At 44.0% G+C, this 25,980-nt stretch overlaps 1 pseudogene across 1 annotated transcript; it reads right to left on the reverse strand.

The window, feature by feature from the left end:
- Positions 1-2,582: 2,582 nt before the first annotated feature.
- Positions 2,583-25,980, reverse strand: LOC308415101 (testis-specific Y-encoded-like protein 1; annotated as a pseudogene). The gene is made up of 5 exons: positions 25,663-25,980; positions 22,730-22,805; positions 21,546-21,826; positions 20,936-21,240; positions 2,583-3,133 (listed from the first exon to the last, which is right to left on the reverse strand). The product of its transcript is annotated as a testis-specific Y-encoded-like protein 1 (transcript).

Consider the following 25,980-nt stretch of genomic DNA (forward strand, 5'->3'; position numbering starts at 1 on the left):
TATTGACAGCATTCTCAAAATGTAATGTAAAAGCATGAAATATCTTGTTATTCACACTCTGTAAATTAGTACATGTTACTTATAGCAAGTCTGTGTAGAGCAGATAAATATACTCAAGCACTAACCCATGATTCAGACTGCCAGTGTATTAGACAACATATGCCTAATACATGAGTATATGAGTATAATATCTTATTGTCAGTGTAAGATCTACCTTACAATGTTCAAAAGCAAATAAATTTTACAAGAGTATTCAACATGAAGTGCTGTTATTATGACAGATGAAAACTTATACATTAAAAAGTCTAAACCTTGTCGAATCATTAAAAGAGCATTTTGCTATTTATCAAGTTGATTTGCAAATTTTTCTGACATCAATTTTACAAATGAATTGAAAACTATCATCATGGTTTTTAAGGCAAGTTTGTTGGGATTCCGTAAACCCCACCCCTCAGTTACCTGACAACAGCCAGGTAAGCTCAGCCCCAATGACCTGACACTCTAAAAGGGGCTGCTTTCCCCCTTCTCCATCTCTTGCTCTTGTACCTTTAACCCCCCTCTCTCCACGTGCCCATGGCAAGCCTCGACTCCTCTCTTCTCTCTGCCTCTACTACCCTCTTAACTTCCCCATGACCTAAATAAACTGTATTCTGTACTATACCCTTCTGTGGCCAGTCTCTTAGGTGGATGGGATTACCAACATGGGTCCTACAGAGTCACCCTTCACACCTTCAGGGATTACTACAACTCCACAGGCCATAAGATTCCCCACGCACACTCTTCATCCTTTTCCTAACACTTATGCCAAAACCCAGGATGTCTTTGTTTAACAACAAAGATAGCAAGAAACTTTTTACCTTTACACTAAGTCTTTCTGGAAACTTACCTCTGCCGTCTGTGTGGTTTATTTCTTCAATCTATAAATTGCTGACACTTATGTGCAATGCATGGTAGCTGCCATAAAAAACTAAATACACTTAGCTCTATTTTGTAAGGTTTCTAAATTCTAAGGGAAATGAAATTAAAAATGTGAAATAGTATTGTTCTCTACATACAGTATAATGGTATTATTTGCATATCAGGTCTGAAAAGGAGTGGAATGTATCCATTTTCCTTCTCAAGGCCTAGCTGAATGCCTTTTAAAAGTGTGTAATTCACCACTTTTAATAATTACTTTATTTTCAAGCCAAAGAGGTCCCTAGAAAGGTTATCTTACACTGGAAACAGAAATAATACATGGCAGAGAAGTTATGATAAAAGGTTTGAAGTATCTGACAAATGGAAGATAATAATAAAGTTAATATTTTCACAGATGAAAGGGTCTGAAATGGTATATTAACTGGTAAGTACTTTATTCGTGTTTGCTTATGAAATGCACATTTAAATAACACATGAAATTATCATCTGTGGAGACAAATTGTGAGACTGAGGAGTGAAGATATGGGAGTACTGCACAAGTTGTGTGGAAAGGTCTCAAATCTCAGTAAACAATTGTAACTGTCAACCTTCTAAAGCAACAAAACTCTAACAGTAACAATCACTCTTTAAGCAGAGAAACATCACTGTGTTCTCTTGATATGTCTTGGATAATGTTTATTGTGTTCATTTACAAAATCTGATAATTCAACAGTCTTGTTAATTATACAAACCCATTGATGCAGGTTTTTGGCCAAGGTGTGGGAAAAAAACTATACAACAGGGTACTGTGCCTTTATTTACCATCATGCATTAAAATGGCAACAAAAATACTCATAATACATGCTAATCTGACAAAGAAATTTTACAGCTATGTGCAGTTTAAGAAGAGACTACCAAGGCAGTCAAGTCACATATTTATTTTCCCATGAAGACAATAATTTGAGAGACACATTTAATAAAGACCAAATTATTCAAACTTTCTAAGAATTTAAATTAATATTGAAAAGTGTTAATAATATTCACATAGGTTTCAGTATTGTAAACACTATTGTTCTCCCAAAGGGTTTCATATTAATGCAAACAGAAGTGTTTAAATTTATACATAAGTAAACAAGTCACATTTTACTGAATATTAGTAAAATATAAGCACAATATTACATTTTCACTGACATCAGATCACACACAGAGAGGTACATAACCAAAACTGGCACGATGTCTTTAAATAGCATTTTTCTAGGCGACATTCAACACTCAGGGAAAGTATTTTTCTGAGAAATACTCTTCCCATTGCCTCTGATCAAACTGTGAAAGCACACATCCTGTCTTCATTCTCAGACCAATCTTGTCTGACTTATTTTGGTTCTATACCTTTTCAGCTCCCTTTCCCTACTTAGAGTACCCATCACAATCTCTTTCCTTCTTTCATAAACCATTAGGAAGTGTGTGTCTAGTTCTGTTGGCCTATAAGCTTTATAGTGCATGCTAACCACATGCTGAAATGGTAAACAGATAAAGACATCTAGGTGGCAGTAAGTGGGTAACACTGAAAACTGGATTCACAGTTTAATGTATAGTTTCATTGTTACTCTTAGAAAGGGTACAAGCCCTGTTAATGAAGTGCAGGTGATTAGGGACCGGTTCAGTTGTATTTTCAAAGGTAAAAGTTAACCTGACTGGAAGGCAAAAAGCCTGGGAATCTCCACTTGCTCCCTTAGTGGGCGACATCGGGGTTTATGGATTCCTTCACGAGACAGGTAGTATTGCAATGGGTTTAGCCACAGGTCTTCTTTGATAATCTCCGGGATTCTGTCAGATTCTGGAAGGCTGTGGTCTGAGAACCAGGTGAAGAATCTGTTGAGAAAGACTTGGTTTCTGCGAATAAAGGACTGGGGCTCATATCCCCTCCACCATATGACTGGAGTGGAAAGAGACACCACTCAACCAGATGATCTCACTTCATATTCCTTGACAATCAGCTTGTTTCTGATGTTGAGGTTTCTTTGAAAAAAAGAACTTGAATTTGCAGCTCGTCTTAGGATGTCTCACTCAGTTCCTTCATTCCCAGATTGGTTATGGACCTTATCATCTCTGGATCCTGACCCCTAATCATGGCGGATAACTGAGGGTGGTTCCTGAAGGCAGTCATCCAGAAGTCTGGGATATTCTGAAAGATGTAGTTCTTTTATTCCAGAAAGTGTTGCCGCATCCGCCCAAACTAGATGTTGGAATTTCCTGTCACCCTGAGAATAAACAGTGTCCAGTTCTACCTGGATGTCCTCCAGCGGGTTCGTGTGAAGATCTCTGCTTACGTGCCAAGGCCCTGCCTTCTCCTGGGACTCTCTCACTCCTCCACTAGCCTCCTACATGTACAGTTCTTCACCCTTAGGCTTCAGCTCAACCTTCATCACCTCCTCAGTCCTGTGCATTGCCACTTCTGACTTCTCTTCTGATGCTACCACGATGGTGCCCCATTCAATCCTCACGTCCTTGGTCTGGGCTTCTGCTCCCTGAGTTTCTAGGGCCTTCTCAGCATCTGTCAGTATCATAAACGCCGCTGCTGCAAGACCCTCGACAACAGACAGAGTCTCTTACTGTCTTGCTCAGGCCACTGGCATCTGTGGGTCAAGGCCCGAGACACTCCAGGGCTCTGGGCTCCCCACGATCCCTGCGAGACCCTCACCTGTTATCACCTTCTTGCCTAGTAGCCGACTCTGACCTGAGGTTGCCATGGCAGTGTTTGCATCACAGAGGGCCCGGCTGACATGGACAGAGGTCCCCTTGTCCTGCTCCGGGCTTGTCATGACAGGTCCGGTCGCACAGAGGTCAGTTTACTCACCCTCACCACCTTTATATGTTCAGAGTCATCTCTAACTGGAGAGTAGGGACCCAGACCTGTGAGGAACACACCCAGATCTCCAGAACCCGACAGTGGTCTTGGAATGGATGGGCGATGGTGGTCCACCATCATCAGATTCAAGTCACCGCACTGTGTGTACCAAGTGAATAGAAAGCTTAAACCGAGATTTGGCTGCTGGAATCTGAGTAGACACAGCCTGAGTCTGCCATAATCCCAAAGGGGTTCAAAACAGGTTGGACTGGCAGGGTACCACCCAGGACTGGTGCCTTGATGGCCTGCTGGCTGTGATTCCTGACACTCAAGCAGGCAGCATACTCCTCCTGGCTTCTCCTGACTAGCTCACATTCCCTAACATCCTGGCAGGTCCATCCAGGTCTCAGAGTGTACCAGTTCTTATTTCTTTGAGGTCAGGGTTTTCTAGGAAGATAGGTTTGGATGTAGAGGCAACCCTTAGGGTATATCCCCCAGGGAGTAGCTAGGCTGAGTAAGGGTGTACAAAGGTCCCAGGTGGCTTGCAGAGGACGATGTATATCAACTAATAGGTACAGTAAATATCTTCAACAAAATTGTAGAAGAAAACTTTCCTACCCTTAAGAATGAGATGACCATGAGCATAAAACAAACCTATCGAACTTTAAATAGGTTGGACCAGAAAGAAATTCTTCCAGACACATTATAGTCAAAATGCCAAATGCCCAAAGCAATGAAAAATTACTAAAAGCAGTAAGAGAAAAAGGTTATGAAACATGTAATTGCAGACCAATCAGAATCACACCAGATTTCTGAACAGAAATTATGAAAGCTAGGAGAGCCTGGACAGACATCATGCTTAAGCTAAGAGAGCACAGATGCCACCCCAAGCTGCTATACCCAGAAAAACTCTCAATCACCAGAGAGGGAGAGAATAAGAAAATCCAAGACAAAAATAAATTTAAACAATATCTTACCACAAACCCAGCACTACAACAAATTATATCTGGAAAACCCAATACATCGAGGGGAACTACATCCTGATAAATACAGGAAAACTCCTAAGCAATAAAACCAAAAGTAGAAAGAGACACAGGCACAATTCCACCTCCAACAGCAAAAGTAGCAAGAAACTGCAACCAGTAATCCTTGATATCTGTTAACATAAATGGACTCAATTATCCAATAAAAAGATATAGGCTATCAGACTGGATACATAAACAAATCCCAGCATTTTTCTGCATACAGGAAACTCATCTCAGAGACAAAGACAGGCACTATCTCAGAGTAAATGGATGCTGAAAAAACTTCTAAGTAAATGGCCCCAAGAAGCAAGCTGGAGTGGCCATTCTAATATTGATAAAAGTTGATTTTCAACCAAAAGTTATCATAAAAGATAAGCAAGGACATTTTTACCCTTTAAAGGGGAATTTGTCAGGAGGAATTCTCAATTCTTAACAAATATGCTCCAAATGCAAAAGCACTGCTATTCATAGAAGAAACCCTACTAAAGCTCAAAAAAAGTTCATTGTGCCTTACACAACAATAGTGGGAGACCTCAATACACCACTCCCACCAATGGACAGATCCTGGTAAGAAAAACTTAACAAGGACACACTAAATTCCAGACTACATCCTGTTTTACATGTACATTATGCTCATTGTAACTAGTAAGATCTTAAGGCACAGTATCAACCCTTTAAAAAAAAAAGCAATGACAAAAATGTATTCGTATGTTTTATGCAAAAATTCTTAAAATCTGTACATTTATCTTTCTTTTTGTAAAATAAAGTTCGTCAATAAAAAAAATTATAAAAAAGAAAATTGTTCTAATGAGATATGCTGCCCTCTTCTGGTGTGCAGGCATACATGCAGGCAGAACAATATACTTAATAAATGAACCTTGTTTTAAAATAAAAAAGAAAACAAAGTTTTAAACTAGGGGGCAGGACAAAATGTTATGGAACAATTTGAGTTTGGCTGAAATGTGTTTAGAAATATTTGGAAGGCAGAGTTGGGAATAGAGCTCAGTGATAAGTATGGACTCAGTCTCAGTCATCAGCACCACAGAGAAAGACATTTAACACATTGACTTAGACTTTCCACATCATTGAAAAAGTGCTGTTTCCCATAATTATGAAAGAGGTAGACTATTTTACTGCAAAGATAGTCTTATTGTATTATTCCACTGTGTGTGTGTGTGTGTGTGTGTGTGTGTGTGAGAGAGAGAGAGAGAGAGAGAGAGAGAGAGAGAGAGAGAGAGAGAGAGAGAGAGAGAGAGAGAGTGTCTCACATATGCACACAGAACAAGAACACCAGCTCTTTCTGTCTTCCTCTGAAGCTCTACCAGCTTGGGTGTGGCAGTGGTGACTGGTGTGCTTGGTATGAGGAAATGCACACCTCTCTAATTCCACCATTTTTGTAAGAAACTGGAGTGTAGTTCACAATTAGATAGACTAGCTTTTTACTGAGACCATACTCTATATTTATTCTTCATTTTGGTTTTTTTTGAGCAAGGGTCTCAGTCTGTAAACCAAGAAGGCTTTGAAAGGCAATTCTCCTGCATTAATCTAAGTGCAGGGATTATTAATGTGTACCCCCAAGCCTGACTATTTTGAATTGTTTTTGAGACAGTAGCTCATTTTGGGTCTAGCAAAAAATTTCAACTTTGGACGACACAGCCTTAAAACTTGAGTAAACAGCTGTGCAAGGTCGCACACACATTTAGACCCAGCTCTTATGAGGCAGAGACAGGAAACCTGAGTTCAAGGCCAGCCTGGCCTAGAGAACAGCCAGAGGTACAGAGAAACCAGGTCTCATATACAACAAAACAACACACAAAACCACAGGCATACACCTGCAAAACAAGAGAAACAAACTAGAGGAAATTTGATTTTTAAAAAGCTAAGATATGTTTATAAAGATGGGATTTGACAATAGCAATGGGATGATCTGACTGTGATAATGGATAACAATATTCCTTACAGAAAGTCCATTTTTGGCTGTGCTTAGGGCACCTATGAAATCCCAGCAGTTCAGAAGGCAGAGGCTGTTAGATCTAACAAACCAACAACAAAAACGTCCCTTTGTCTTAGTGGCTTCATGACCAAAGAGCTTTGCTGAATCTTCCTTGGTACTGCATGGGCTAGACGGTCCCAGACTGCACTGCTCTACTTGGTGAACTTCAGCTGAAGGTGACCTCCAGGGAGGACAATGACAGTGTCTATGAGTCAGCAGCACTAAAAGTCTTTGAGGTGGGTTAAGTTCTGTTCAGCAATTCTTTGGTTTATGCTTATAGGGAAGTTCTGAAGGCATTTAGCAAAGACACATGACCCTGAAGGGAGCCACAGGGGGTAAAGCATTTCTTACCAAGGCTGCTGAACTGAATTTTCTCTCCAGAGCACATGGAAAGGTGGAAGAGAATGAACTCCTCAATTCTGTTCTCTAACCTCCACTTGTGTGCTCCTCTCATAAAAATAGCACATTCTGTGTGTTTTAAAGAATGTTTAGTGAATTGTCAGACTTGTTCCTAGTGGACATAAAAACTTAAGACTACAGAGTGAAGTCAGGAGAATTTGGAAGAACACAAATTGTGAACATCAGGATAGAGACAGTATTTAAGGATTCTCCTTCGTTCACATTATTAAACCAGAATAGAAAGCTTACCTTCTTCTACTCTGTTTAACTTTTGGTGCTGGAGAGATGCCTCAGTGGTTAATGGTGCTGTGTGTTTATCCAGAGACGGGACAACTTCCATCTGGAAAACTCAGGCTGGCAAAAGATCAACAACTTCAGTGCTGACCTCAAGGTAACTACATTCAGGGAGATGGGATGGCTTCAGAGATTTTTATCCCTTTTTATTGGAGACAGAAATTACAGGATGTCTCCAGGTCCTGTTGTCTCTCATGTTTTGAGATAAGGTCTCCCTATGTAGCCCAGGCTGTATTGTACATCACTGTTTTGGCAAGGCTAGCCTCAACATTATTGTGATTCTTTTTCTGCCTCTTGAACACTGGTGTACAGAGAGATACCACCAGAGCTGGCAGACATCTTAGGTTTGACAGGGTGACCACTGAGATTTCACTACACAGCGATCTGTACCAAGGCCTGCCTCTGGGTGCTCTTGGGGAACTTGTCCAGCCTGTCCCTGTACACCAGACCGTTCTCGGTCCCCTATGTTTTCTTTGAGGCTCCGGAGCATTCACCATTCCAGACAGCCCTCCCAACCCCCACCTCACAGTGTTAAACACAGAAAGACAGGGTTGGGGACAGGCTACCCAGCTTCTGTGCTGTCTCAATATCTCAGGGCAAGGCAGCTAGCTCTCCTGGACAGATATGACCCTGCCGACCTATAAATCCCACCTCAACCCCTTTCTATGTTCAGGGTTATCTCTAGCCGAAGAGTTTGGACCCAGACCTGTGAGGAATACTCCCAAGTCTCAGGAACCCCAAAGTGGTCTGGGGGTGGATGGGGGGTGGTGGTCCACCATCATCAGATTCAAGTCACCTCACTGTGTGTAGCAAGTGAGCAGGGAGCCTAAGCCAAGATGTGGCTGCTGGAATCTGAGTAGATACAGGCTGAGTCTTCCATAATCCCAAAGGGGTTCAAAACTGGTTGGGCTGGCAGGGTACCACCCAGGACTGGTGCCTTGATGGACTCCTGGCTGTGATTCCCGACACCCAAGCAGGCAGCATACACCTCCTGGCTTCTTCTGACTAGCTCACATTCCCTAACATCCTGGGATATCAGCCAGGGTGAAGGGTCAAAGACACCTGGCCGTCTGGTCTCCGCCCTGTCCAGGGATTTGTTGGAGGAACAGAGATGCTTATCTAATTAACAGATGCACAGTCTAAAATAATAGAGGACGAGAAGACCATTGTATCTCTGTCTATCCTTTGCCTTTCTCTCCCTCAACCCACTTTGTGTGTCTGTCCCTTTATTTGTGTCTGTCCCAGGGTTAGGAACCTAGGCCCAGAGGGCCTAGAAGCAGATACAGCAAGGACTCAGAGTGAAGCAGTTCTTATTTCCTTGAGGTCAGTGTTGTCTGGGAAGGACAGGTTTGAATATAGAGGCAACCCTTAAGGCTATATCCCCAGGGAGTAGCTAGGCTGAGTAAGGGTGTACAAAGGTCCCAGGTGGCTTGCAGGGGAATCCTTCCTGCTCTGTCTTTATCTTGGTGGATGAAACAATTCCTCAAAAACAATGTGTAGGGTGGCAGGACAGGTCTTGTTTTGGGGTTCCGGGCTTTTCAACTCTGAGAACTCAGAGCAGGCCTGCCTGGATAGAGCTTTCGTGGTTGCATCAGAACAGAAGCATCCAGGCATCTTGGTCAGGAAAGATAATTGAAAAGCACTGGCAGCCTTGTGTCTTAGAGGCTCTTAGAGGACTCTCCCTCCTCCAGCTGTGACTTAAGACCTAGGCAGTGCATGGGGTATGGAAGGTGGTGGACCTCTGCAGACTCTCAGTGCCCCTGAATGAAGGCTTCTCATTGATAGTGACAGTTTCCAAAGGAATGTGGTTTACATCATCTGGTATCCAGAGATTGCCATCTGCCCTGGAAACTGTGGCTGTTGTTGTATATAATGGTGATTAGAGGCAGAAAGCGGAGGAGCATAGGTAGGTGTGTGTGTGTGTGTGTGTGTGTGTGTGTGTGTGTGTGTGTGTGTTTGTGTTTGCAGAGAGATTGTGGGGGACACAGAAAAAAGGATCCACCTGTGATGGTGACTTGGGGATTTTGGGAGAGGGACAGAGAGGTAAGTGTCCCCAGAGTGTGGCCTGGTGGTTACTGATGGTATGTGCTGAGGGTTGGGATGGAGGGTTATTGAGAGGAGATTGTGAGGGAGCTGGAATTAGCTCTTAAGGGTTGCCTGGCTGCTCACTGCATGGGGATGCTTAGTAGGTTCTTAGAATTGGGGCCCCAAGACCAGGGCCTGGTAGTCAAGGGTGCATGTTGGGGTGGAATATTCCATTCTTCTTTGGACGTGTCCTTCCATTCAGCTCAGGGTAGTAGGAAGCCTGCCATGGAGATTGTGCATTTGTGCAGCCTGGTCCCTCTGTGGCATCAGAAGCCAAAGGATGACTAGATGACATTGTGGGACATCTTCTGACAGAAGTCATATTGAGGGCTACCTGAGATACCGACCTGTGTTTCCCGGGTAATTTGTTTCAGTCACAGGGTTAGGAAACTAGGCTCTGAGGCCCTATAAACAGGTCCAGCAAGGAATCAGAGTATAGCAGTTCTTGTTTCCTTGAGGTCAGTATTGTAAGTATCTTCGGGTTACCCTAGCGAATAGATACTTCAGTTTCTTTTTTTGAAGATTTGTTTACTTATTTTATGTATATGAGTACACTGTAGCTGTCTTCAGACTCACCAGAAGATGGGATATGTTCTGGTCACAGATGGTTGTGAGCCACAATGTGATTGCTGGGATTTGAACTCAGGACCTCTGGAAGAGCAGCCAGTGATCCTAACCATTGAACCATCTCTCCAGCCCTAATTTAAGCTTCTTAAATAGTCCAGGAATACACATAACGGAGCACTCCTGCTTCCCTCCAGCCCTTGGCTTTTCAACCAGACTGTTATTTGCTTACATACAGTGGTTTGTATCCTAACAATATTTCCTCTCATCACCATTTTCCTATTATCTACCATTTCCTACCTATAAAAGCTATGTATTCATTACCAAAATTATTATTTGTTTATCTACATGACTGTTTATTATACATCTTTTTGACTCTCAAGTCCGGCCCTTTGTTTTCATCCTGATTTTCAGTTCATCATACCCCACAAAAACCTAATATTTACCTTAAAAGGTTCAAATGTTTACACATATTTTAAGATCTTTTTTCTCTTTACACTGCACAGAAAATTTTATAATTGATTGTATATTCAACCTGGCTAATTAAACACACACACACTCACACTTACACATATTTGGTTGTGGAGATAGGATAAATATCTGTTTGTTTTTCAGGACAAAGTTTCTCTGTTTACTCCTGGCTGTTTTGATCTCTCTGTAGACCAGGCTGGCCTCAGACTCAGAGAGGTCCTCGCCTCTCCCTTCCGAGTGCTGGAATTAAAAGGCATATGCCATCATGCCTAGGCAACAATTTCATTTTTATTTGAACTCAGTTCTTTCCTTTTCATTTCTTATATAGAAGAAGTAAGCATATAAAATCCAAAATAATAAAGTATAGAAATTTAGTATAACTTGATGCTGAAGAGACAGGGCCTCAACTGTTAAGAGCACTTGTAGTTCTTACAGACAATGTGGGGTCCATTCCCAGCATCCGCATTGTGGCACCTCAACATCCAGGAAAGCTGATGTCCTCTTCTGACATCTTCAGCCATCAGGAAAGCACGTTGTGCAGAAACATACACGAAGCGAGAACTTGGAAAGCAAAATGAAGAGCTGATAGTCTTTCTATCTATACATCTAAGCAAGTCTCAAGAGGTGGATATCTCAGGAGGGAAAAGATACATAGATAATGCAAAGCAAGCCGGAATGTCCAGGGCAGCATTCTGCGGTGAGACAACAAAAGGTGGGCTGTGAGCATGTTCCGGGGTGCTGAAGAGATCCAGAGCTAGCGGAAAGAGGAGATGCTTGTTTACTAAAATGCTTTCTCCAAAGGCTGTCATGAATAATTAGTCTCAATAATCAAACCTAAATGTCCTTTGAATGACCAAGACTTCTGAAACCATGTGCATTTCACCTGGGACTAGCTGACTTGTTAATCATGCACCTCGAGGAAGGTTGGTTCTATTCACATGGGTTATTTTACACCCTCTTCATGCCTCTGCCCATCAACCAGGCAAACATGGTCATGACCATTTTGGGTTTGACTTCCACGAGGTCTTCAGGGAGACCATATACTCTGGCTCCAATTCTTCTAGCCATCAACATTGCATATCTAGTTTTAGAGAAAACAAAAATCCAGATGAGTTTTTTTTCCCATAAAAAACATCTGTGCACTCTTTTTTTTTTTTTTAATCTTATGTGCTCTAGTGTTGTGTCTTCATGTATGCCTGTGTGAGGGTATTGGATACTCTAGAATTGAAGCTATGGTTGCTGGGATTTGAACTCAAGACCTATGGAAGAACAGGCAATGCTCTTAACCACTGAGCCATCTCCCCAGCTCAAGAACACATTTAAGAGATGTTCCTCCTCTTCTATAACCTGATGGTTGGGAAGCAAAATTTCGGTATTGAATGTAGTCCTCAGAGCTAGACATGGTGACACATGCTCCTAACCCTATAATCACAGCACTGTTGGGTAGAAGGTGATAACAAAGAATCCCTGTAAATTTGAAAGCAGTCAGGAGTACACAGTGACACTTTGTCTCAGAAAACGCAAAGTACAAATGAATAAATCTCACTGATTTTTATCTTATACTGAATCAAAGCATGTCTTGGTCATTCAAAGGACATTTAGGTTTGATTATTGAGACTAATTATTCATGACAGCCTTTGGAGAAAGCATTGTAGTAAACAAGCATCTCCTCTTTCCCCTAGCTCTGGATCTGTTCAGCACCCCGGAACATGCTCATAGCCCACCTTTTGTTGTCTCACCGCAGAATGCTGCCCTGGACATTCCGGCTTGCTTTGCATTATCTATGTATCTTTTCCCTCCTGAGATATCCACCTCTTGAGACTTGCTTAGATGTATAGATAGAAAGACTATCAGCTCTTCATTTTGCTTTCCAAGTTCTAGCAGTTCTTTCTGGAGAACTTTACTCTGATGCTTAGGATAAAAGAGTGTTCTTTGCTTACTTTTTAGTGCTGAAAATCTGCTCAAGTAACTGGCTGTGGAGAATGTACTAGAAGCTTTTTCCATGCTTGTATTCTTAAAATCAGTTTCTTTTTACACTCTTTTTTTCTACATGATTATATTTTGTACATTTAAGAATATTTTGATTACATCCAACAGGTCTGCGCATTTGCTACTTTTATAAGGGGATCTTCATGTGAGTAATACACACAAAGGCATCAGATGTCATGACAGATGGTTGTGAGCCACCATGTGGTTGCTGGGAATTTAATTCAGGACATCTAGAAGCTCAGTCAGTGCTCTTAACCTCTGAGCCATCTCTCCAGCCCTTGAAAATAGTGTTAATGTCTGAACATCTCTCCAGCACATTGTTTTGCTTTTGAGTTGGATCTCTCTCTCTGTAGCTCAGGAATGGTCTTAAACTTAACTCTTTCCACTTTGGTTTCCCCGTGCCTGCCTTGAGTCTCCTTTGTGCTTCTTACACATACTGGTAAGCCAATGGTGACCTGTCCCGCGCCCCAAATCCCGCCAGCAGGAACAACGTGCAACAACAGGATTCTTCTGCGAACAACCTTTATTGTACAGTATTATGAGCAGGGGACCACGTGGAAGAAAAAAATCACTGCTTATATATGCCCAGGAGACTTGTGTTACTACCTGATTGGTATGCCCACCAGTATATCAATAGTATGCCCCCAGAGTGGGCTGTGACATTTGCTGTACATGAGTACTATGTCTCTTGGGCTGGGCAATGGCTCTGTTTGCTTAGTTATTGCGGGGAAGCCGGCGCCATCTTAGGGTGCAGTGCAAACGGCTTCCAACAGTGACCTGCATTTCCTCCATTTTCTCTAATAGTATATAAAATCATTTGTAGTAGGTTTGAACTTTGAGGGCTGAATTGGAGGTGTGGGACTAACTCACAAACTCAAGTACAAGTAAATGTTAAGTGTAAATATTCACTCTAGTTTACCAGATCTCCTTGAATGAGAGTAAGTAGCTCATAAGTAGAATATAATATTCAAAAGGTGTTTTTTCCAAAAAGCATATTATCCACTGCCTCCTCTTTTTCTTTCTTTTTTCCTTCATCTTTAATTTTTTTTTTCAGTTCTGTTTAATGTGCAGACCCTGAAATGGGAAAGTCCAACTGGCCAGTTATGAGAAATGCTTAACCGCTGAACAGTTGACAATTGGGACTGGATATTTCTCTGTGAGCACTTTGAATACAGAAGCACCATGTAGCCTCTGTCTGCTGGATGTGAAGCTCATGCCTCTCATTATATTCAACAAAAGGATGTACAGCCATGGCCTCTTGTCCCATAAGATACAAAATGAGCCCTAGGTGGTCCTGAGTGCTGTAAGAAGTATCACTGAGCAAGCCAGGAGAAGGAACAGAGCAAGCAGCACTCCTCCATGGCCTCAGCATCAGCTCCTGCTGGCTGAGCTCAACCAGGTTAAAGGCTTGAATTCCCACCCTGACTTTTTTCAGTGATAAACTATAACCATAGAAATATAAACTCAAGTAAACACCTTTCTCTTCAGGATGACTTTAGTCGCGATGTTTATCACAGCAAAGGAAATATAAGTAAGACAAAATTTTCCATATATTCCTGACACCACACATACAACCCTCCTCTTATAAATATTGCACAGTGAGAGTATATTGGGTTGCTTCTGATGTTTTGATTGAAAATCAGCATATGAACCCTAAAGATCCTGTTCTCTGGTTCTTGATCTATCAGTAAAGATGATAGTAGCCAATGAACTGGAAAGAAAGGTGGGAATTCAAGTTTGCCCTAAGTAGGTGAGCAGACACAGGGTAGAAGAAAGGCATCTCCATCTTCCATAGAGAAAAGGTAACCAGCTATGTGAGATCTTAGGTGGAGTTTCCAATTCTCCAGCTGGGAGATTAGAGACATAACTAAGCTGAGGACAGATTTAGGATGCTGAGCTGGGGGTGAAATGAAGGGCACACTAGCCGAGAAAGGCCTACATGAGCACAACCATTGAGCTAAAGCAATATAAAAATAAGTGTGTGTCGGTGTGTGTGTGTCTTTCATCTGCGGATCCAATATTCTCTGGGCAGGGGCTGGAAGTGCAGTCTACCCAGAGCTTAAAGCAGGGTAGAAAAGCTACACACTACAGAGAGGACAACATACACTCCATTTCAGGACTAGGCCTGACCTGAAGAATAGTCATTCATTCCAGGAACTGACCAAAAGATCCTGCCCCTCCTAAGCCAGTAGTTCCATGAAATTAGACCATAAAACCCCCCATCCAAAGATCAGCCTAGAGATAACCATTAGGATGTAAAAATATCTTATCGAAAGATGGACCATATAAAATGACCAGTCAGTTTTATTATTAATGATTTTTTAGACACTCACTGTATTTACATTTGAAATGCAAACCCCTTTCCCCACACTGCTTCCATCCCCCTCCACTTCCACTTTTCTCCACAAAGGTACACTCCCTCCTAATCACCCTCTCCACCCCATTAGCCTGGCATTCCCCTACATTGGGAAAACATGCCCTCCCTGGACCAAAGGCCTCTTCTGACACTGATGCCAGACACTGCTATCTTCTGCTGCATATGCAACTGGATCCATGAGTTGATATCTCAATGTGTCCTCAAAGGGTAGGATTTCAGTCCCTGGGAGTTGTGGTGGGTTATGTTGGTTGATAATCTTGTTCTTCCCATGAGGTTGCAAACACTTTCAGCTCCTTCAGTCCTTTCTTTACTATCTTCAGTTGGGTCCCCATATTCAGTCCGATGGTTAGTTTCAAGCATACTCACTGTATCTGTATGACTCTGGCAGAGCCCCTGATGAGACATCTCTATCTGGGTCCTGCCAGTAAGAACTTCTTGGCATCAGCAATAGTGCTTGGGTTTGGTGGCTAGATATGGGGTGGATCCTCAGGTGAGCAGTCTCTGAATGATCTTTTCTGCTCCTCTATTTGACCTAATTTCTTTCTCAGCATGTTTATCTTTTGAATACAGGAATGTTTCTGATTTGTTTGAAATAATTAACTTTATGACCAGCCACTTTGCTGAAATTATCACCTGTAGGATGTCTGGTGGGAACTTTGCGGTTACTTAGATATACTATTATGTCATTAGAAAATAGTGATATTTTGACTTCTTTCTTTCTGATTTGTATCCCTTTGATCTCCTTTTGTTGTCTCATTGCTCTGGCCAGGACTTCTAGGACTATATTGAATAGGAAGCTAGAGAGTGGGCAGCCTTGTCCATTCCCTGATTTTAGTGGGATTGCTTCAAGTTTCTCACCTTCAGGTTTGATGTTGGCTATTGGTTTGCTGTATATTCTTTCATTATGTTTATGTATAGGGCCTAGATTCCTGTTCTATCCAAGACTTTTAACATAAAGGCATGTTGAATTTTGTCAAATGCTTTCTCAGAATCTAGTGAGATGACCATGTGGTTTTTTTCTTTGACTTTGTTTATATGGTGGATTACATTGATGGATTTCTGTATATTGAACCAATCCCACAGCCCTGGGATGAAGCCTACTTCATCATGATGAATGTTTGTTTTGATGTGTTGTTGGATTCAGTTTGCAAAACTTTTATTGAGTATTTTTGCGTCGAACTTTATGAAAGAGATTGGTCTGAAGTTTTCTTTATTTGTAGAGTCTGTGTGGTTTAGGTATGAGCATAATTGTGACTTCCAGGGTTGTCTCTTTTTTGTGATTTCTTTAATCTTTCTATTTCCATTTTCAATTCCTATAGATTACATTAGCGTTGGTTTATTTTGTTTTGCCTTTTTGCTATTCCTGAGAAGGATGTCAGACCCACCCCGCCCCCACAGGCATGCAGGTCAAAGCTTTACCACTGAGCACCACCCTCAGGCCTCACTCTATAGAAGTACAGTCTATAGGTTTAGACAAACACCTAATGAAATTCTCAGTATTATTAAGTAGGAGAGAGTAGGGTCAGTGTTGTGAAATCCCCTGAGCTCTCTGCGATTGCTTCGCACTGATGCCAGGCAGCTGCTTCAGTGGTTTTGCCTTTTCCACATTTTGAGACTTAGAGGTATACAGAATTTGGCAGCCTTCAGAGGGAATTCTTCCACCTGGTTGGATGCACTGGTAGAGAATAACTTAACTTTATAATTTAGTTTAGTTTTGTTTTCAATGTTTTGTTTTTTAAATTGCAGAGGCAGGGCCACACTAATACCACAGTGGACGCGTTTTAAACATTCACTTTGACAAAATCATTCGGTTTATGTCAGTCTCTCTAAGGTGTCTGGAGGTGTTGAATAATGCTGAGAACATTGAAGGCTTCTTACAACCTCTCCCAAACCCACCCCCCAAAAGAAAATAGACTTGGACTTTTGAATGCCCATTACACCCTACAGTGAAAGAGCAGAAAAACAAAGAGGAATAGGGAAAGGGCTTCCAAAGAGCTGGGAAGAGCTGAAATCCCAGCCCAGCAGTCTTCATGGAGAAATTTCATTTGTGACACTTCCTTAATCTTCCCACCTGCAAAGAGGTATAACTGTGGCCCTAGCCTTTTGATCTCCCTCTAGGGTTCTTCTGCAGGAATGCAATGGAGATTTTATGAGAGGTCTTGGGACCTGAATTTCAAAGACTCCTGATTCAATAGATAAATAGTTCACCTCTAGGCTTGTCTGAGACTCTGGGATTTAAGTTCCTTTACTCTATTATTCTCTATGGTGCATCTGGTTTCAAAAGATATTTTGAAATCAGAAATCAGGAAGGAAAACAAATTAGGAAAACACTTTTCAAGGAATTTAAGAAATAAGGAATAGAGGAATGCCTAACCCTATATTAATCAGGGCTATTTTTCTGTTGTAATTCTGATGCATTGACCTTTGTGGTTTGGCTGATCTCAGAGACTCAGCCCTAACTAAAGCCAAGAGATACTAAACAACTGCTTGGGCTATTGTCTTTCACCTGAAAACTAGTATTCAACTCCACCACCCCTACCCCACCCCCTCAGCACTACTTTCCAGTATAACCTCCCCAAGGCTAGTTACTAGATAAATCAGGACTCACTCCTGGAAATCATTCAGATTACCCAATCTTCAGCCTGGATACATGGCCTTGCCCCTTTCCTACCTGTGGAAATCACAGCAAGTCTGTTTCTCCAACCCCCTAACCTATTCTTTCTTTATACCCACTCCCTACCCCAGCTCTTCCTAGTGTGGTAGCTTCTTTCTTAGGACCTTTGAAACACAAGTTTTATTCTCAAAAAATTGTCATACCCTGAACTATTGGTCTTACCTTACCCCAAAAATAACAGACTACCTCAAGGCAGAAAGTGTGCCTCTAATTCTGGCAACTTAAAGGTGGAGGCAGGAAGATGAGAGTTTTGAAGTCAATCTAGGTTTGATAGTGAGTTCCTTGCCATCTTCAAGTATAGGAGACCATTTCTCAGGGAGCAAACCACAAATAAACAAACAAAAATGTCTTTTAATGGGGTTAGTGGGCTTAGATTAGAACCAAGGCCTTGCACATGCTAAGAATTCTTTCTTTGTTGGCTGGTTATATTTAATTCAAAGTCTCATGAGGCAAAAGACATGCATTAAGTCTGCATACTTCTGCACTTCTGGCTTGTCACATTTTCCAGTGGGAAGTATTAATGTTTCTCATATCATGGTCATTCCTTGAAATCATGCATCCAGACCTATCATAGAAATTTTGGTATCATTTATTTATTTTTATTGGCAATGTTGGGATGGAATCTACAGCCTCCAGTATTCTCTACTTACAGATTATTCTATGTGTCCCTGGAGAATTTTGTGTTTGTTATTGTGGTTTTGAGATGACATCCGGATATATCACATTGGCAGGCTTTGGCTACCTCTGCCTTCTGAGAGAAGGGTCACAGATGTGAATCTCCAAATCTCCCTGCATATCGAGTTTGATAGCATTTCTTATAGGCTCTGCCCAACAGTTTCCTAGTCTAGTTGCTAGAAATGGACTATCTCCTCCACACTTCTATCCCTCCATCTCTGTTCTTCCAACTCTCTCTCCACATGTTCCCAGACAGCCTCTTCCCTTCTTTCTCTTTCCTGTATCTTTCTGCCTGTTCTTATTCTGCCTCCACTCCCTTCTCATCCCCTTCCAATGCCCCAAATAAATTTTATTTATTTTGGTACCATGGGGCCCAGTCCCATAAAAACACACCCTCCCATATCACCATGCTGCCACATTGCAAAACATATCCTATTCTCGAGAAGTACATCAATGGTTCAAACACCAAGTCAGTTACTTATCTGACAAATAAATAAGACTATGTGGAAAACTGAGTCAAACTACTGGAGTAACTGAAATAAGGTCCACTACGAACAACACGAATCCAAGTTAGGAGCCCAGAACATAGACAGACAGCACTCTTCTGGCTAGAGGGAGAGTAAGAAGCCCAAGAAATTCGATTGCAGAGAAAAAATAAGCTTATTTAAAAATGGGGAACAGTGCTAACCAAAGAATTCTCAATCGAGAAATATCAAATGGTTTAAAAGCCCTTAAAGGGCTGGAAGGATGGCTGGCAGACATCTTAGGTTGGACAGGGTCACCACTGAGATCTCTCTACACTGGGATCTGTACCCAGGCCTGCCTCTGGGTGCTCTTGGGGAACTTGTCCAGCCTGTCCCTGTACACCAGACCCTTCTCGGTTCCCTGTGTTTTCCTTTGAGGCTCCGGAGCATTCACCATTCCAGACAGCCCTCCCAACCCCCACCTCCCAGTCTTAAACACAGAAAGACAGGGATGGGGACAGGCTACCCAGCTTCTGGGCTGTCTCAATATCTCAGGGCAAGGCAGCTAGCTCTCCTGGACAGATATGTCCCTGCCAACCTAAATTTCACCTCACCCCCTTTCTATGTTCAGGGTTATCTCTAGTCGAAGTGTAGGGACCCAGACCTGTGAGGATTACTCCCATGTCTCTGGAACCCCAAAGTGGTCTGTGGGTGGATGGGAGTTGGTAGTGCACCATCATCAGATTCAAGCCAGCTCACTGTTTGTACCAAGTGACCGGGATGCTAAGCTGAGATATGGCAGTTTGTGAATCTGAGTAGACACAGTCTGAGTCTTCCATAATCCCAAAGGGTTTCAATACAGGTAGGCTGGCAGGACTGGTGCCTTGATGGCCTCCTGGATGTAGTTTCTGACACCCAAGCAGACAGCATAATTCTCCTGGCTTCTCCTTACTCACTCACATTCCCTAACATCTTTGGAGAACAGCCAGTGTGGAGGGTAAAAAGTTACCTGGTCGTCTCTTCTTGGCCGTGATCAGAGACTTGCTGGAGGAACAGAGATTCCTATTGTATTAACAGATGCACAGTCTATGATCTTAGAGGACTGGAAGACCATTGTATCTCTCTGTCTATACCTCTCCTTATCTCTTCTGCCTCCTACTTTGTGTGTCTGTTAGCCTTTTTGCTGTTTATCTGTCCCCTGGTTAGGAACCTAGGCCCTGAGGGCCTAGAGGCAGATCGAGAAAGGTCTAAAGTGTAGCAGTTCTTGGTTCCTTGAGGTCAGGGTTGTCTGGGAAAACAGGTTTGGATATAGAGGCAACCCTTAAGGCTATATCCCCTGGGAGTAGCTAGGCTGAGTAAGGGTGTAAAAAGGTCCCAGGTAGCTTGCAGTGTGCAAAGAATATCAACTAATTGGTACAGTAAATATCTTCAACAAATTTGTAGAAGAAAACTTCCCTGCTCTTAAGAATGAGATGACCATGAGCATAAAACAAGCCTACAGAGCTCCAAGTATGTTGGATCAGAAAAAAATTCCTCCAGACACATTATAGTCAAAATGCCAAATGCCCAAAGCAAAGAAAAAATACTAAAAGCTGTAAGAGAAAAAGGTCATGTAACAAATAATTGCAGACCAATCAGAATCAAACCCGATTTCTCAACAGAAACTATGAAAGCTAGTAGAGACTGGACAGACATCATGCAGACCCTAAGAGAGCACAGATGCCACCCCAAGCTGCTATACCCAGCAAAACTTCCATTCAGCATAGATGGAGAGACTAAGATATTCCAAGCCAAACTAAATTTAAACAATATCTGATCACAAACCCAGCACTACAACAAATTATATTTGGAAAACCCAATACAATGAGGGGAACTACATCCTAATAAATACAGGAAAACTCCTAAGCAATAAAACCAAAAGGAGAAAGAGACAGGGACACAATTCAACCTCCAAAAGCAAAAGTAGCAAGAAACAGTAACCACTTGAATTTGCAGACGGTCTGAGGATGTCTCAGTTCCTTCACCTCCAGAGTGGTTATGTACCTTAACATTTCTGCATCCTGACCCCTAATCATGGCGGATAACTGAGGGTGGTTCCTGAAGGCAGTCATCCAGAAGTCTGGGATATTCTGAATGGTGTAGTTCCTTCATTCCAGAGAGTGTCGCTGCATCCGCCCAAACTTCTGCTCCAGATGTTTGAAGTCCCTGTCAGCCTGAGCATTCACAGTGTCCATTTCTAACTGGATGTCCTCCAGCGGGTTCCAGTGTAGATCTATGCTAATGTGCCAAGGCCCTGCCTTCTCCTGCGACTCCCTCAGTTCTCCCTGAGGCCCCCACATCTCCAGTTCTTCACCAGCAGGCTTCACCTCCACCTTCATTACCTCCTCACTCCTGTGCATTGCCACTTCTGACTTCTCTTCTGAGCTACCGCGATGGTGCCCCGTTCAATCCTCACGTTGTGGGCCTGCACTTCCGCTCCCCGAGTTTTTAGGGCCTTTGCTGCATCTTTCCAAACTTCTGCTCCAGATGTTGGAAGGCCCTGTCAGCCTGAGCATAAATAGTGTCCAGTTCTACCTGGAAGTCCTCCAGCGGGTTCGTGTGAAGATCTATGCTTAGGTGCCAAGACCCTGCCTTCTCCTGCGACTCCCTCACTCCTCCACTAGCCTCCTACATTTCCAGTTCTTTACCCGCAGGCTTCAGCCCCACCTTCATCACCTCCTCACTCCTGTGCATTGCCACTTCTGACTTCTCTTCTGATGCTACCATGATGGTGCCCTGTTCAATCCTCACATCATGGGCCTTCTCCACATTCTTAGGTATCACAAACGCCTCTGGTGCGAAGCCCTCGACTGCAGACAGAGTCTCTCCCTGCCTAGCTGCAGCCACAAGAATCTGGGGGTCAAGGTCCAAGACACTCCTGGGCTCTGGGCTACCCATGATCCCTGGGAGGACCTCACCTGTTACCACCTTCTCGTCTAGCAGCAGATTCCAGCCTGAGGTTGCCAGGGCAGTGTCTGCATCACAGAGGGCATGGTTGTCAGGGACAGAGGTCACCTCATCCCTCTCAGGACCTGTCATGAAATGTCCAGTGGCACAGACGTTAGTTTACTCAACCTTGACACTTTTATATGTTCAGAGTCATCTCTAACTGGAGAGTAGGGACCCAGACCTGTGAGGAACACTCCCAAGTCTCAGGAACCACACAGTGGGCTGTCGGTGAATGGGGGTGGTGGTCCACCATCATCAGATTCAAGCCACCTCACTGTGTGTACCAAGTGGGCGGGGAGCCTAGGGCGAGTTCTGACTCCCGGTGAATCTGAGTTGAATCCTGGATGGCTATTTTTTTTTATACGGTTCCTTCAGTAACTTAATCGCAAAAAACAGCCTCTCAGAAACCAGCAAAGTGAGCTCCTATAAACTCCAAGTGGCTTTCCCAGGCCCATCACTCCAGCCCCTTTGAGACACTGGGGCAGATCCCAGTTGTCTCATATCCTCAGGGCAGAGCCAGCACTCAGTGGGAAAGGATTGCTCTTCCTTTTCTACTTTGCTCCCAACTGAGAATACAGAGACAGGGGAATGGCCCTGAGGGAATGCTGCTGGCTATCCCAACCCTCCAGAAGTCTGAGATTCTACCACTAGGCAGGCTGGTCTGGACCATGTTAGTTTATACCCCCCCCCCCCCACTCCTTCTAAGATGAGTGAGGAATTGGTGGCTAGAGAGGTCTTTGTGTGAGAGCTCTTCTCTGCAGACTGTAACTCTGACCTAGGAGCCATGGGCTTTGGAGAGCTCAGGGACCCCTCTGGGCAGAGAAGGGAACACCACTTGGGTTGGCCTGGGGGTTTCTGCAATGGTCAGTACCAGGAGATCCTTGGTGGAAGAGCCTCTTGGGGGACTCAGAAGCACTTCCCTGCAACAGGGCTCTGAGAAGTCTGAGAGGATTCAGGGAATTCAATCTAATCAGGGCTCCCCTAACCTAGGATAATGAGGTGCAGTTGCTGTGCTAGTTTGAGCTGGTAAAGCATGGCCTGCACTGTGGATGGCTTGTTGAGCTACCAAAACGTAACAAGAACTTTTATTATTACAAATGTTTCTGTCAGACAACAGAAAGCCCCAAAACTGCTGCATTTTTGTGTGTGCATTGGCAAGTCTCACAAAATTTCAGGTCTTTCTTTCTCTTATTTTGTCTTCTTTTTCTGTTTTTGTTTATTCTTTTAAGGCATGGTCTCTGTGTGTAGTTCTGGCTGTCCTAGAACACACTTTGTAGACCAAGGTAATATAAAACTCATGGAGATTGCAGGTCCAGCAAGGGCTCAGAGTGTATCTGAGTAGACACAACCTGAGTCAGCCATAATCCCAAAGGGGTTCAAAACAGGTTGGGCTGGCAGGGTACCACACAGGACTGGTGCTTTGATAGTCTAGTGGCTGTGATTCCTGACACCCAAGAGGGCAGCATACTCCTCCTGGCTTCTCCTGACTAGCTCACATTCCCTAACATCCTGGGAGATCAGCCAGGGTGAAAGGTCAAAAGACACCTGGCTGTCTGGTCTCTGCCCTGTCCAGGGATTTGCTGGAAGAACAGAGATGCTTATCTAATTAACAGATGCACAGTCTAGGATCTTAGAGGACCAGAAGACCAGTGTATCTCTCTCTGTCTACCCCTTGCCTTATCTCTTACACACCCTCTGGCAACTTTGTGTGTCTGTTAGTCTCTTTCTTCTGTGTCTAAACCCTGCTTTGGAACCTAGGACCCGAGGGCCTAGAAGCAGATCCAGCAAGGCCTCAGAATGTAGCAGTTCTTATTTCCTGAGGTCAGTGTTGTTTGGGAAAGACAGGTTTGGATGAAGAGGAAACCCTTAAGGCTATATCCCCAGGGAGTAGCTAGGCTGAGTAAGGGTGTACAAAGGTCCCAGGTGGCTTGCAGAGGAATCCTTCCCTCTCTGCCTTGTGTCTTGGTTGGTGAGACAATTGCTTAACAACAATATGCAAGGTGGCAGGATAGGTTCTGTTTTGGGGTTCCAAGCCTTGCACCTCTGAGACCTCCTAGCAGGCCTGCCTGAATAGAGCTCTCTTGGTTGCATCAGAGCAGATGCCTCCAGGCAGCTTGGTCGGGATGGATAATTGAAAAGCACTGGCAGGCTTGTGTCTTGGAGGCTCTTAGAGGACTCTCCCTCCACCAGCTGTGACTTAAGACCTAGGCAGTGCATGGGGTATGGGATGTGCTGGACTTCTGCAGACTCTCAGTGCCCCGGAATGAAGGCTTCTTCTAGATAGTGACAGTTTCCAAAAGAATGTGGTTTACATCATCTGGTACCCAGAGATTGCCATCTGCCCTGGAAACTGTGGCTGTTGCTGTATATATTGTGAGCTAGAGGCAGAAAGAGGAGGAGCATAGGTAGGTGTGTGTGTGTTTGTGTGTGTGTGTGTGTGTGTGTGTGTGTGTGTTTGTAGAGAGGACACAGAATGTAGGGTCCACCTCTAATGGTGACTTGGAGATTTTGGAGATGGACAAAGAGCAAAGTGTACCAAGAATGCTGTCTGGTGGTTACTGATGGTATGGGATGAGGTGGGGGTGGGATGGAGGGTTAGTGAGAGGAGAGAGATTGTGAGGGAGCTGGAATTAGCTCCTAATGGTTGCCTGGCTGTTCACTGCCTGGGGATGCTTAGTAGGTAATTAGAAATGGGGCCCCAAGGCCAAGGTCTGGTAGTCAAGGGGGCATGTTGGGATGGAATATTCCTTTCTTCTTTGGATGTGCCCTTCCCTTCAGCTCAGGGTAGCAGAAGGCCTGCCATGGAGATTGTGCATTTGTGCAGCCTGGACCCTCTGTGTCATCAGAGGCAAGAGGATGATCAGATGACATTGTGGGACATCTTCTGACAGAAGTCATATTGAGGGCTACCTGAAATACCGACCTGTGTTTCCCAGGTAAGAAGACGAAGGTTTTCGAGACCCTTCTTGTCCTCTCCAATGGGAGTAGAGGCTCAGGCCAGGGAAACCTGGGACCTCACAGGCACACACAGCAAGCAGCCCACCCATTTCCCTGGGTCCCCTGCAGATCCTCCTGTTGCCAGGGGCGAAGCCAGAGTTGGGCCTAGTTCCTCCTGACTGAGGAAGTTTTTCCCTATCCACAATCGGTGTTCCAACTTCCCCTCTGGCCTGAGTTCTGCCAGGACTGCTTTCACCTCCCTGATGCCTTACCAGTCCAGAATCATCCTGGGAGAGCCTTCTTGGCAGTCAGCTTTGACCTAGAACCTAGAGTGTGCTCAGAGACTGAGAGTCAGGACCCTCAAGAAGGGAAGGGGCTGTGAGCTTTACTGGGCATCCTTAGGGGCAGGTTCAAGCAGGCAAAGGCTGGATCGCTGAACGGGTCCTAGTTGTGCTGGCTTGGCTGCTAACTGAATGTGGTGGGGGTTCAGGTCTTGGTCCTCATTTTAGAGGTTTGTTTCGTTCTGAGGCTCTGCCCCTATTTTTCAGATTGTCCCGGTGGTTCCATATGGCTCTCCTAGGCTCCCCTGCAAGCAGCTGCTCAGGCCCCTGGGGGCCACAACAAGGATTGGCTGGTGTCCTGAGATTAAGGTACGCCTGTTATCCAGTCTTTCTCTCTGTCTGCAGTGCACCCCCACTGTCCCAGGACGCTTCAGCACCCTGGATTCTCCTGAATCTGTTAGACAGTCCGCACCCAGCTTGTTCTAGAATGTCCCTGTGCACCCACAGGCAGAGGTGCGCACTCGTGGGTGCACACACACACAAGAAGTCACAGAATTATTTGTAAGGGATCCCCAGTGACCCGCATAAAGCCCCATCTCTGCAGAAGAAGACCTAGTGCTAGTCAGCCATGTTGTTGGCTTTTTGCAGCCCATTGGCGTTTTTGGCCAAACGAAGGGCGGAGGGAGACCTCGCATGCTGACCAGCAGTTGGCATTGGTGATGTAGTAATGACATCACACAGAATCTTTCTGAGGCTTCCATGGGCAGGTCCCTGCACATTTCTGAACATGGTGGCAGGACTGCTCGCCTGCTCTGGAGCAGTTCTTTCCTGGCTGCACAGAAAGGATTCGGGGCTCCTGAGAGCTTCTTGGCCCTGAGCTCTTCTTGACCCCGGAAGAGTTTGGAGGCCAGCAGCATCCAGATGACAGGAGGACAGGGCAGGGGACTCAGGCTTTCGCTCCCTGGACTCGGGAGGCGGCCACCCAGGTCCTCAGTGCGGGAAGGATGTCTAGCAGACAT

Source organism: Micromys minutus (assembly GCF_963924665.1).
Source record: "Micromys minutus genome assembly, chromosome: X".
NCBI classification, from domain to species: Eukaryota; Metazoa; Chordata; class Mammalia; order Rodentia; family Muridae; genus Micromys; species Micromys minutus.